Source organism: Zonotrichia leucophrys, chromosome 15 (genome assembly GCF_028769735.1).
Source record: "Zonotrichia leucophrys gambelii isolate GWCS_2022_RI chromosome 15, RI_Zleu_2.0, whole genome shotgun sequence".
NCBI classification, from domain to species: Eukaryota; Metazoa; Chordata; class Aves; order Passeriformes; family Passerellidae; genus Zonotrichia; species Zonotrichia leucophrys.
Genome location: NC_088185.1, coordinates 8,869,105 through 8,881,521, shown reverse-complemented (window position 1 = coordinate 8,881,521; position 12,417 = coordinate 8,869,105). Strand labels below are relative to the sequence as shown.

The 12,417-nt window shown below is 43.1% G+C and overlaps 1 long non-coding RNA gene across 4 annotated transcripts in view; it reads left to right on the top strand.

The window, feature by feature from the left end:
- LOC135454600 (uncharacterized) overlaps positions 1–12,417 on the top strand; it is a 46,604-nt gene that overhangs the window by 27,381 nt on the left and 6,806 nt on the right. For 3 of the 4 annotated variants that reach the window (XR_010442151.1, XR_010442148.1, XR_010442149.1), the window contains exon 3: positions 7,936–8,126. This is a non-coding gene — a long non-coding RNA (uncharacterized LOC135454600). Of the gene's footprint in view, positions 1–7,935; positions 8,127–10,194; positions 10,912–12,417 lie in introns of those variants that run through there. The other variant, XR_010442150.1, reaches the window with a different exon arrangement.

The window sequence follows — 12,417 nt, the reverse complement described above, 5'->3', positions numbered from 1 at the left end:
GTTGTTGCTTTGATGCTGGGTTTGAAGAGCTTGGAACAGCTCCATGAAGGGTATCTACCCTGTCTCCCCAGGGCAATCTGCTCAGGTGAGGAAAGTTCCCTTCGTGGTTCACACTGGCATTCTGCACATTGCTGGTTTGTTTTGTTTTTCCCTGATACAAAAGTAAAACGTTTTATAAAGGGAGAGGGCTTGACATTTATCAGATGTTTGAAAATGGCAGCATGAACAGGAATGGGAAAATGCCTGTTATTCACTGTATGTTTCTAAGGTTAAACTTCAAATGCTTGAGCACTTTGTTCTTAGGAGGTCAAAGTAACAATCAGGGAAAGGGATTCTGGGCTGCAGTATACTTCCAAAAAATAGGAAAAGACAATTATCCTTTCACTAGTCCACAACTTTAGTTGCTACTTGTCAACTTTCTTCCCATATAAGAAGGGTGGTGCTTTCTTGTTGATATCAAGCAAACCAGACATTCTACTGCTTTATTTTCATTAGAAGCTTCCTATTAATTATACTATTTTCCAGAAAGATCCCATTTCTATTTCTGCCTAGAAATTCACATACTAAAAGTATGCCCATAACCTTTAAACTAAGTCCTGTCCTGAGATGCCTTCAACCATGCAGGAAGATTTGATAGCATGGACACTGCAAATGCTTTTCATCTGTAATTCAAGCACAGATATAAGACACACTCAGTTGAGATGATATTTCAAGCACAAGGCAATAGAGATGTCCAGACTGCTCACAATTCCACTCTGAATTGATTTTTAAATTTTTTTCTCCTTACTTTACATAGAGGCATGCAAGTGTGTATTTCACTATTTATCTTCATACTGTAGAAATGTGTATTTTACCTTATCATTTTTCTCAAATGCATGTTATTATCTCGGTGTACACCTGAATGGTGACTTGACAGCCTATCATTTTCACATGTTAGAACACATTTTAAAGTGTCTGTCAAAGGAGCCTGTTCTTAGCACCAGCTCTGTCACCCTTCAGCAGGGCTGCTTATTAATCATCATTCACATAAAAAGCTGTTTCCTTTGTGCAACAAACATGAGAAAAATAAACGTGCAAAAAGGTAAAGATGCATAGATTCTTTGAGATTTAGTGAAGTGCAGTTGAAGCTTGCGTGCCACCTCAAGATATCTTGTCAGATTCCATGCATTTTAAAAAGAATTCCAGAGCAATAAACGATAAGAGCTCCCAAGTTAATGCAGCACTGCAGGTAGTGACGTAGATGAGCAGGGTTTCTAAACATGCTACAGCAGTCTTTGCAAGTACAGAGGTGCTAAACCTGACAACCCCTCCAAAATCCAGCTATTTAATTGTTTTCTCTCCATTAATGTCTCATTGCATTTTCAATGGAGACATCATTCCTTTCTTTGTCCTGAGCTCATGTGTAACATTCCTCCATCACATTAAACTGCTGCCAATTTCTGCCCTGAAGGGGGCTGCAATTAAGTGGAGGATTAATGCTACTCCTTCTTTGACCCAAAACAAGCTTGGGTCCTTGCTGAAGCAGAAACTTGCTCCAACTATTCTATTGGATTTCTTGTTTCTTGAAAGAAAAAGCAAACGTGGACTTCACACCTGGCTCGGAGCGTGCTGATACAAGAAAGTCAAGGGTAGCTGTGAGTACTCTTTGCTGTTTAACTGGAGGCACAGAGCCTTCCTATGGTCCAAAATGGGCAAATTACTGATACAGTGTCAAACTTAACAAAACAGATCAGATTAATACCTTGCCATTTAGTTTCTTCTTCAAAGGGGTACTAAAACAGTATCTAGTGCAAGAAGAGCTCCTTCTTATACTCTTCATATAGCTGTTTAGTTGAATTAAGAGCTTTTAGTGGTGGTGGAGTTCTGTTCCTTCAAGTCAGATTTGAATTTGGTTTGTGTATGCCAAGCATTTGTGTGATCTACCTGGAAGTGCTCAGCATCAGTGATTTTGGTTGAGAGACAATTCTGGTTTTGTGGCTCTCAGAGGTGGTATTTCCCACCCTTTTCTGAATCTGAGCAGCACTTGAGAACCAAGACTTTAATTAATGATGGCATCTCAGGCAGCTGCTGGTGGCTGCCCTCTTAGAGCTGAGTACATCTGAGGTCACACTGACAGCAGAGGGGGCAGGGGAAGAGAAAACGAGCAGACCCATGTGCACAGAATTGGAAACCTATCTTCTGCTTGATTGTGTTTTAGCAGTTAGAACTGAGCTGTTTAGGACTGCTTAATTTTTTTTAGGTTCTTAATTGTTGAACAAGCAGTTCAGCATTTCAGTCTCCTCTGCAGTTTTCACGTTGCTTGTGTCAGAAGGGATGTCTCTCATCAGCCAAGTGCCCACTGGCACAGGCACTGAGAGTGTCCGAAATGCCAGCTGCAATTAAGCGTTTCTGTTGTGAAGCCCCACAGTTTGTGCATGGTGAGAACAACTTCCCTCCCTGAGCATGAACTGGAGCCTACCAACCTCAGCAGCAAGAAAACCACACATCCTTTCTCAGGTACTCACAGGCACACAATACTGAGGCTCACATGTAAATTGAGCAATGTATGGCCATTCTGTGCATCCATCCACTGCTTACAGAGAGCAGAGGTAGAACTGACCTCAGTGCTGTCCTTATATTTCTCCCTAAACTAATGGTATGCTATGTGACTGCTTACTTGGCAGCCAGTCATATTCAAATTCAGGGAAGATTTTTTTTTGTTAATTTTAAACACCCCTGTTACCCCTGAAGAAGAAGTATAGTCAAGGAAATAGTGCATTTTTATCACTGAATCTTTTGCTGATAATAGTGCATTTTTATCACTGAATCTTTTCGTGATGTCACAGAGCTGACACAGATTTTACTTTTGTCCATAACTATGTACATAGACAATATGTGATGGTGTAGTTTAGCACCAGGCTTGGCCTATAAAGCTGAGCTGAGGGAGGCTGAGGCAGCTCCCCCTCCCATTTCAGTGTGAAGTCCTGCTCATCTGCATTTAGCCTGGGTTTGCAGAGCCAGCAGTTCAAGTTGCCATCACTTCACTTGCAGAGACAGCACATTTGAGCTGAGGTCTGTGGAATACAGTACAGAACAATGCTCCCTTCTCACTGGGGAATGGCTCAAAAGGCTCTTGCTCAAATCTTCAGGGTTTATATGGGCTCAGAATTATCACCTCAGGTGGCTTGACCCACCTGGTTGTGACCTCCAGCTAACACAGTTCTTCATCCTACACAAACAGAGGGTTTTTCTCCTTGCGACAGAGCAAACAGTTTTAGATAGTGCAGATTTGCTTCCTTCAGGGCTGAAGGAGACAGAAGGCTGGAGCAATAAAATCCATTATATATATAATTTTGTATCTCCTTATCATGAACTCCTAAGAAAGGGAACTAAGAGGATCACTACTGAGAAAAGCACCATAATTGTAGCTCCTGAGCACCACATGGAGAAAATTGCCAAGGCAACCAATCATTCCACAGCAAGGGCAGAGGTAGTTGAGTTAAGATGAGGTTGTTACAAACCCCTGCTGTGCATAATCATATAGTAAGCAACATTTTTAAAAGGCTCTTGTAAAAAATAGGACAGAGTGGAAAGGAACGAGAGAAATTAATTTAGTCCTATTTTTCTGCTTGTTCACTGATTGAGGTATAAGAGCAAATTATATGTGTGTCCTGCACCTGAGGACACTGGGGGCTGGCAGGGAACAGCTGCTTCCTTCAAAACAATGCAGAGTGTCAGACACATAGGGCACTGGGCTAGTTTTACCTGAAAAAAACATACTTTTGTTTATAATGTATTTTTAAATATGAAATCGGAACAAAAGTGCTGTTCTGATGCAGAAGCTTAAGTCTTGGCCCTTTGTTACAAATTGTGTTCTTGGGGGATTGATTGAAGCCAACAAGACTTTGTGAATTGGATTTATTCCTGAAGTATGAGATTTGCAGATCAAATCTTTGAAAATTAAAAGGGAATATCCACAGCATCCTTCCACCATCAGCAAACTCTTCTGAAGCAGATCTTTCCCTGGATTCCTCCATTTCATTACTCCAAGCTATTTATCTGAGCTGCTAGAAATCAGCTGTATAGCAGTACAGCAATTCACATGGCTGAATCATCAGCTGAAGCAGGTAATTTTAATTTTTGTTCAAATTGACCTTTCCAGGTAGCTATATCAGTGGTTCAGCCTGTACTGCTGCCCCACAAACAGTTAACCAGCACAACAAAGCCATGGCCAAAGCTAGGTACCCCAAGTATAGAGAGCTGCCAAAATATTCTGCCGCAATACTTCAGTGAACAGCACTTGTCACTTTTCCAATTCTAGACACTGCTTTCCTCCAGTGACCTTCTACTTAAACAAGGAATAATTACTGCTTCACAAATGCTTGTTTCCATTAGGTTTGCTTCTTTTTTGTTTTCACCCATACTGGCTGCTGCTAAATAGTTTGCAGACCAGACTGGAAGTGTTCTAGACCCACTTGTGCAGATTCCAATTTCCACAAGTTGAACTGACCCCTAGTTTCTGTAACTAGGACTGTCTCCATCATACATATGAGCACTAGAAGTGGGATTCACCTGGGATTGTCCCACAGTGATGCTCTTGTTGCATAGCTCAGCAGTAACCATATAGCAGGGAACAAACCAAAAACATAACCTACAAACCAAAAACCCTGCTATCTGTCTTTATTTGTATGACCTGAAACCAGACAAATACAATTAGTACACTCTGAAAAACTGAGCATAAAACCTTTTTGAAGAACAGATGCCGGCTGAAAAGATGAAGCACCACAGTAGACTGTGCTGTTGTGTGAAATTTTGCCTTAGAAAAGTGACATGTAATAAATATGATACTGATCTTTGCTTTATTGGCAATTAGCAGGGGTGATTTTTATTCAGACTGGTATCTTGGCAGACTAACTACAGAGCTCTCCTGCAGTGTGGTCTGATTTAGTGATGTTACAGCTAAAAACCAAATTAACACTTGCCTAGACCTTTCTTTTACTAAAATTAAACTCCTGCTCATTCCTAAACAAGTTGGAGCTCTGTATGTTTGCCCTTCAGCTCCCTCCAAATGGAAACTGACATTCAAGGAACTGAAAATCAAATTCTTTAGTTAGCACAGGACTCTTGAAGAAAGCGGTTTGTCCATACACATGAGGTGACCAGAGAGGTGGATGACTCTCTTCTGTAATATTCTGAACCCATGGAAAGATGTTTGCTTGTCCTGCCATTCAGGATTCACCTCAATACTGATGTTTCAAGCCTTCACCCCTTTAAGGGTCCTCAAAGTAATCTGCATATCTTTTCATTAACAGATTCATCGCTTTCCCAGCCTTCATTTTAGTAGAAGAGTCCCAATTTCACTGTTTCACTCTTGCTTTTAAATTATCTTTCCTGTCTTATACATCACCTTCAACCTGCAATACCACATCTTTCCATAAAGAATTTAGGTGTGGGGTTTGTTTGGTTTGTTGAGGAAGGATGCTTTTATGTTGAGGCAGACAACTGCAGTTGAGGGTATTTAGGTTGTGCCCACGGGGCTTCTCACAGAGTGAGCAGTGTGTAGCAAGTTATTACTTGACTTCTATGGCATTGCTAAAAAAGATAGGGATAATACTTCACTATTTCAAGGTGATACAAAACTAGAGTAGTGCTTGAAATCATGCTGAAACAGCCTCTTTTCCCTCCAATAGAAGCTGTAATGGAGGCAGCAGTTTGTTATTATTATGTATTTACCCAATCTCATCTAGATTTTACATGTTTTTGCCCTGTGGTTATGTCAAATAGGGAAGAATATGGGAAATATGATTATAGGCTGTGAAGTAAATTGCTCTTATTTGCTGTTTTGTCCATAAAAGCTTCTTGGGGGAGCTAGGAGCTCAAAGGTAATTTTAGCTATGTCAGAGTGGGGTTTATGCACCAATGAAAGCATTATCCTCTTCCCTGTCCTCTTAGCAACCAGAAAGTGATTTGGGTTCCCCCTCTCCTTCTCCACCAGGTTAGGAAGGAGCCCATCTGGAGTGGCAGGGCTAACTGAGCTACTCAGAGCTAATTTGCTTATGAGCTGCACTTGCAAATTCATCTGTGGAAACACAAGCTCAGAGCTTGGCATGGCCCATCTTTGAGACACTATGACCCTCCCTTCACTCAAAGCTGACCACAGCCAAGTTCCCTTCTGGTATCACTTTGAATTACTGTGTTTGACAGAAATTATATAAACAGTATTTGTACAAAACAGCTCTGTGCCCACCTGGTCTTTTCTGCAGCCTTAGGAAAAGAATTGGAGAGCACTACAGTCATCGAGCTGGTGCTGCTTGGGCTATTCTGGAACTGAGCCATGGATCAGTGGGCTCCTTTCTGGCAGCCTTTTGCCACCCCTGCTTAGTTACTATGCTTTGCTTTACTCCCATTTCCACACAAATTGTGCCTAAGTGTGCAGGAGAAGTCTTAAACAAAGCTGGAGAAGTCTTGCCTGGTTTTCCTGGATTTACAGTCCAAGTCCTACACTTGTGCTCCTGGAAGCCTGTACATCCCAGTGGCTTGGACTGAGAGCAAGACTCTCCTGGAGGCCTGGTGTTACAACTTTGGCTTGGCTCAGAGAAGTGAGGAGCTTGTCAGTGCTCCTCTTGAGGCTGAAAACAGCATTTCCAGTCCAGGGAGCAAAGAGCAAGAGACAAACCAAGGTGTTCTACACATCAACACAAGGCACTTTGTCCAGATAGTTCCAGACAAAGAGCCTTATGTTTATGCCTGTGAAGTTTTGCCATGAAATGAGAACATCTTTCACTTCCCTTAGATTTGAAACAATGCAGATCCAGCTCCAGGTCATGAGGCCTGAGATGTGCAAACCTGTCTTTTTTATCAGTTCAAAGCTGTACATTCTGATGTCTCTCGGGTCAACCTTTATCTCCTGAAATATATTGTAGGAGCAAAAAAAGTTATTAAACTCTGGAGAGAAACTGGTTCCTTTCCTGTGAGACTCTCCCATTCCCTCTGAATGTCATTGTATCTGCTGTTTGCTGAGCAGGAAATGCATTATTAAAGCAGTTTCTCCTCCATAAACTGCTTTGCATCTGACTGTTCCATTGTAAATCCGTAGCCACAAAGTCAGGCCACCTTGGGATAACCCAACGTGAAATCTGACCTGATGAAAATGGTTCATGCCTCCCAGCCTGCATTGCAACCTGTGAGAAGGGCTTTTATTATTTATTCAAAACCTGTTTAAATCCCCCTTTTTCTGAAACAACCATTTTAAAAATATTAAAACACCACAGCTAAGCTGGGAGATTAAACAAGTTTAAACCTTATCATCGCAGGTGGGATATTAGTCCAATAAAATGAGGAGGGATGGCAGGCTGCATGGTAACTGGAGCCCCTTCTACTCAGTAACTAATCACTGAGAAAGCATTTGGGGAAGGAGGGGGAGAGGGGATGAGGGACTGACACAAACAATGCATCCAGGCTCCTGGCAACCCTCTCTGTTTACCATGGTGATGCACAAAAGGAAGAATGCCACGCAGAGTAGCAGACCTGGATGTGTCCCCATAACACTTGCCCTAGATTCGAGTGCTCTGGGAGGCTGATAATGTGACCTTCAGATATTTTTTCTGAAGGGTGATGCTGTAGCTGGACAACACTGTTGCAAAGCTGTCAAAAGTCTGCACAGTATTTGCCTACATTTTTTCTATTACACATATTTCTTTTACATCTTTAGCTATCAATGCCTCTCTTCCACAGTTCTGCTCTTGTACTGAGGCTTTTTAAAGAGAGCCACAGTATTTCTATGGGCCTTCTTCACTCAGAAGTGTAACTTCATTCAAAGTATTTGAATTAAAACTCATCATAGTCTGAAGTTTTCAGGTGAGGGATGACTATTTAAAATAATACTTTCCTCTCTTGTGAGTAGGGTTTTCTAATAGGCCATTCATGTTCTAAGGTACTCTAACTTCTGTTTTCCAGCAGGAGTATTTATGGGAACAACTTCAATGTCCTACAGCTGGATCAGCCCTTCCCTTCTGTCCCCAGACTTCAGTCCAGGAGGACCACAAGTGGAGGGACAGCCTGGGGAGCCCCAGCAAGAGATGAGGCACTTCTAACCCTGAGGCAGAAAATGTGCCAGACAGGAGAGCCCTGCACTGCCCAACACCATGGTAAGGAAGGGGTTTATCAGTACAGATACTTGACCATCTGAGTGGTGAGACAATCATTTCATGCTAAGAGAAATTACACTGGTTGCTTACAAGTTTAACCTCTTTTGTCACCAGCATTGAGACCTATGAAGCTGGTCCCTTTCTGGGGTATCTTTACACAGACACAGACTTACAGTGGAGAGGACCAGTGTGAAAAAACCAAACAAAACAAGCAGTGCAAGCAAGATTTTCAGGGCTACATAATTGTCCTGAGTAAGGGGCAGTAATCACTCAGTGATATTTCAGTAATTCAGATTCTCCAGCCTTGAGAAGTTTTAGGAGGAAAATTCAACATGTACAAAAATCCACTATGCTCTTAAGTAGATGAAGACAAAAGGGCTAAAAATCAGACCACTACTCCTGTCCCTCACTGTTGATTCTGATAAAACTTTTAACCAGAATCTAACACTCCACACTCTCTACAAAGCAGAAGGAAAGTTTTGAGAGCTGGAAGCTGGCTTATTTGAGCTGGACAGGTTTCATCTGGCTGTTGTTGAGGAAAACTTTGAGTGCACATTCATTTCTTTTAAACACAAACCTGTTTCTAACAGAAGAATTTGTGCTTTTACCATGTATCACAGGTACTTAGGCAGGCAGTGTGCAGTGTATAAACCCAAATCATTAAATAGCTCTTGGCCACTGCTTAAAGTGAGACAAGTATCTGCCTGAGCTATATACTTCAATGCTTAAGAGAGGAAAAAAGGGGGGACAGAGATAATAGAAATCTCAGACCACAAATAATGCAAGTGTAACTCCTAGAAGGAGAACTACTGAATAGTGCATCCAGAAATACTTAGGAGGAATCTAAAAATAGTAAATGAGGTGCTTTGAACGGGTCACCAGTGGGTGTGAAGGACAAACACAGTGTTAGAGACTGATGGGGGAAACCCTCTAACCTCGCTGGGTTGCCTGAGAGCAGAGCCAGGGGGAGAATAGATCCAGAGCAGGTGTGAGATGGTCCAGATTTCAGGTATTTTTGAACACACATGTAAGCCTGCTGCCCATGCTCCCAGCCCTTGATGATTGCATCTGCCTCTCCTTGTCACTAACACACCTTTTTTGGTGGGAACTGTAAAGAAACATTTAGTTGTGACTGAAGGAACACTGCACCAGGCAGTGTGAGAAGGCTGATTTCGTTGAATTGGAGATTTCCATGAGATTCTAAGGAGTAGCACAGAAGTGAATATACAGGGAGGATCCATGTGGGCCACAGAACATCTGATTACTTTTGGAGGGTGGACTTTCTACTCATGACATAGTTCAGGTATGTTTCCAGCTCTCAACTCCAAAGGATTAGAGTGATTCCCCAGAGGCTTGGGGTTGTGTTAGCATTCTTGGATTCTTAGGGGTTTATTTAACCTCTCTTCCACTAAGTATGGCCTCTGCAGTCCGAGATGTTTCCTTTTTCTGAGAGTGACACAGGCAGTTCATCCCCATTCAGTATTCCTATCTACAGTTAAATTTTATGTCAGGGATAATCATCACTTCCTATCTCAGCTACATTAGCCTCTTCTGTATACCAACTTATAATCAATGTAAGTTTGGGATATAATACAATTTTAAAGCTGCTGCTAAAATATTCTTGCATCAGAGGTGTACAGAAAACATCTCAGTGTGATGTATGTGGCTACATGTCCCCACACTACATTGTCCATTGGTGCCCAGTTTGTACTTTGCAAACAGCACCAGACCAGCCAGTGCTGAGCCTCTGTTCCACTGGCTGCTGTATTTTCAAGTACAACAAAGGGGTGCCTTTGATGACCACAAACACAAGTGCTTGCAGTCATGTCTCATTCAAGTCTAATGGCACTCAAGATGCCCAAAAATCAAGTTAATTATATGGTGCACAAGATGCTCAATACTGCCTTCCACTCTCAGGACACAGTCCCAGTATTCTACACCAACCATGTCTTCAGTGAAAGCCTCTTTAAATATGTCTTCTTTAATACAAGCAAAGCAGCTCTTTATCACATCTATCCATATGCATAATCTCAATTTTTTGGTTTTTTTTGGTTTTTTTTTTTGTCAGACCAAATCCAAAATCCCTCTGGTTTTGAACATTCATGAGGCTTTAGCACAAAGGTCACCCACAGAACACACCCCAGCCGGCAGCAGGGAGAGCCGGCAGGGAGAGCCCCGCGCCCTCAGCCCTGCTGCAGGTGAAGCCCCAGGTGTGCACAGGGAGCGCTGACAACGGGGACGTGGGAATGAGATCGGCAAGGGGAGCCTCAGCTTGCTGCTGCCACAGCATCACACAGGAGGTGCCGCTGGAGTGTGGTTCTGCCGCCTGAGGCTGAGGTGTCCCGGTGCAATGGGGACACAGCATGTGAGGACGCAGCCAGCGTGTCCTGGCGCCTCGAGCCTTGGGCTGCGGCGACACCTCCCGGGAGCTGGCGGCACAGGAGCAGCCCCCACTCCTCCACTGCCCCGGCTCTTGTCCGAGCCACCATTTAGAGACAGACTTTGGATTTTTAACATGGGGTCCAGAAACTTTCCCTATTTGACATTTGTTAGGTTCATTCCTCAGGGAAGTAGCCCTTTGTTTTTCTACCAGGATAACTTCTTATCTTGCACACAAAGCCAGTATTAAGCTTGTAGGAGACAGGATTCTAAGCTCTTTTCTATAGAAGGTACTTGGAATTTAACTGCTAACTGGGTGAAAAATGGTTGAACAGTGGTAGTTAAGAGCCCTTTTTGCTTCTTAACCTAGTCGAAGGCCCAAAACATTTGCCTGTATGGACAAAAGCTGGTGCTAGAATTGGATCATAGGGATCAATAAGTACCTGCACACAGTAGGAAAGTTTCTATGCCCCAGTTCAGCCCAAAGACTCCCAAATTATACAAAGCCTTTGTTCTGTTTATGACCTTTGAAAGGTGATGTGTGAGAATGGAGGACTCTGTTGGGGAATCCTTTGGTAAGTCAGCTGTGGTGTGACTGGGTAAATCATTCCCACATCAGCCCCTGTGCAGGTTCCTGTCAGTGGTGTCTGTCACACTCCAGAGAGTACTGAGAATATAAAACCCCTGTCAAAGGCAGAAGCTTCCAAAATCTGAGCAGCAAGGAAGAACACAAAATATCCTTATCTGTTTCCTGCTGATGACTTGGGCTCACTTAGTAAAACCAAATGCCCTCTGTAGTTCCTCACCCCAGTAAGATGCCAGTCCTTTATCAGGAGAGCAGCCTGGTCACTCCAGGACAGAAGCCTCACAGTCCTAGCTGGCTCTTTGTGGGAGTTCCAGTGTTTGTATACTAACATAGATCTAAGGGTGCACAAGTATCCTGCTAAGCTCCTTTTGTAAGCAAAGCCTGGGATTTCACACACTCTCCAGTTGTGGGGAAACTGGCTACTGAGAACAAGAAATGGGACCGACTTCATGTCACTGCAGAGACCCCTCCTGTCAGCACAGTCACATCCTCTCTCCTGAGCACATTTCATTCAGAAAAGAGTGGTCCTTGCTACACTTCAGAAACAAATACGTAGCAGTATCATTACATTCAGACATTAAAAAGCAGACTAAATCATCTGAGTTCAAGCTGAAGTGGGACTTTAAAGTGTTCTGCCAACTTGGACCCTTGCTGTCAGTTGCTGTGCAGTGGGCAGTGGGACAGGACAGTATCTAAGCACTCTCACTACCTTTCCCCCAGAAATGAGTGCTAGAGTTGTAACGGCAAGAGTGTTCCTAGATGCTTGTTTTTCAGTCTCAGCTCTTGGCCATAAGGGGTTTTTTTCCCCTCCTTAACAGAATGGCACAGTCTTCAGCCTCCTCCCCTGGTTCCCATCTTCTTTGGAAAATAAACAGCTCTGATTGTTGTGCACTTGAGATTATGAAAACATCAAGTCCATTAGTATTTGGCAAAGTGCTCTCTCATTTCCTTCTGATGTAATAATTGAGAGAGAGGGAGCGGAGACGGCAAAGATAGCACAAGGCACAAGTTAATGACCTTCTCGCATGTATGTGTGGGCTCTTTGAGAGGGAGCCTTTTCCAAGCCCCATCTCGCCTCCACTCATACTGTTTCAGCTGAAACACTGCTTCAATGTGGCTTTTATTATTTGATCTGATGTCCCTTGGCCAGCCTTCAGAGGCAGCTAAATGGCAGGCAGGTGTGGGGGGCTAAGAGACAAAAAGCAAATGGAGCTAATGCTTCAGCAGGCCTGCTGCACACAGGCCCTTGGCTCCAGCTCTGCAGGAAAATGCCACTGGTGCCCAATTCCTCTTGCCTGCTTTGGTTTCACTCAAACATTTAAGTCC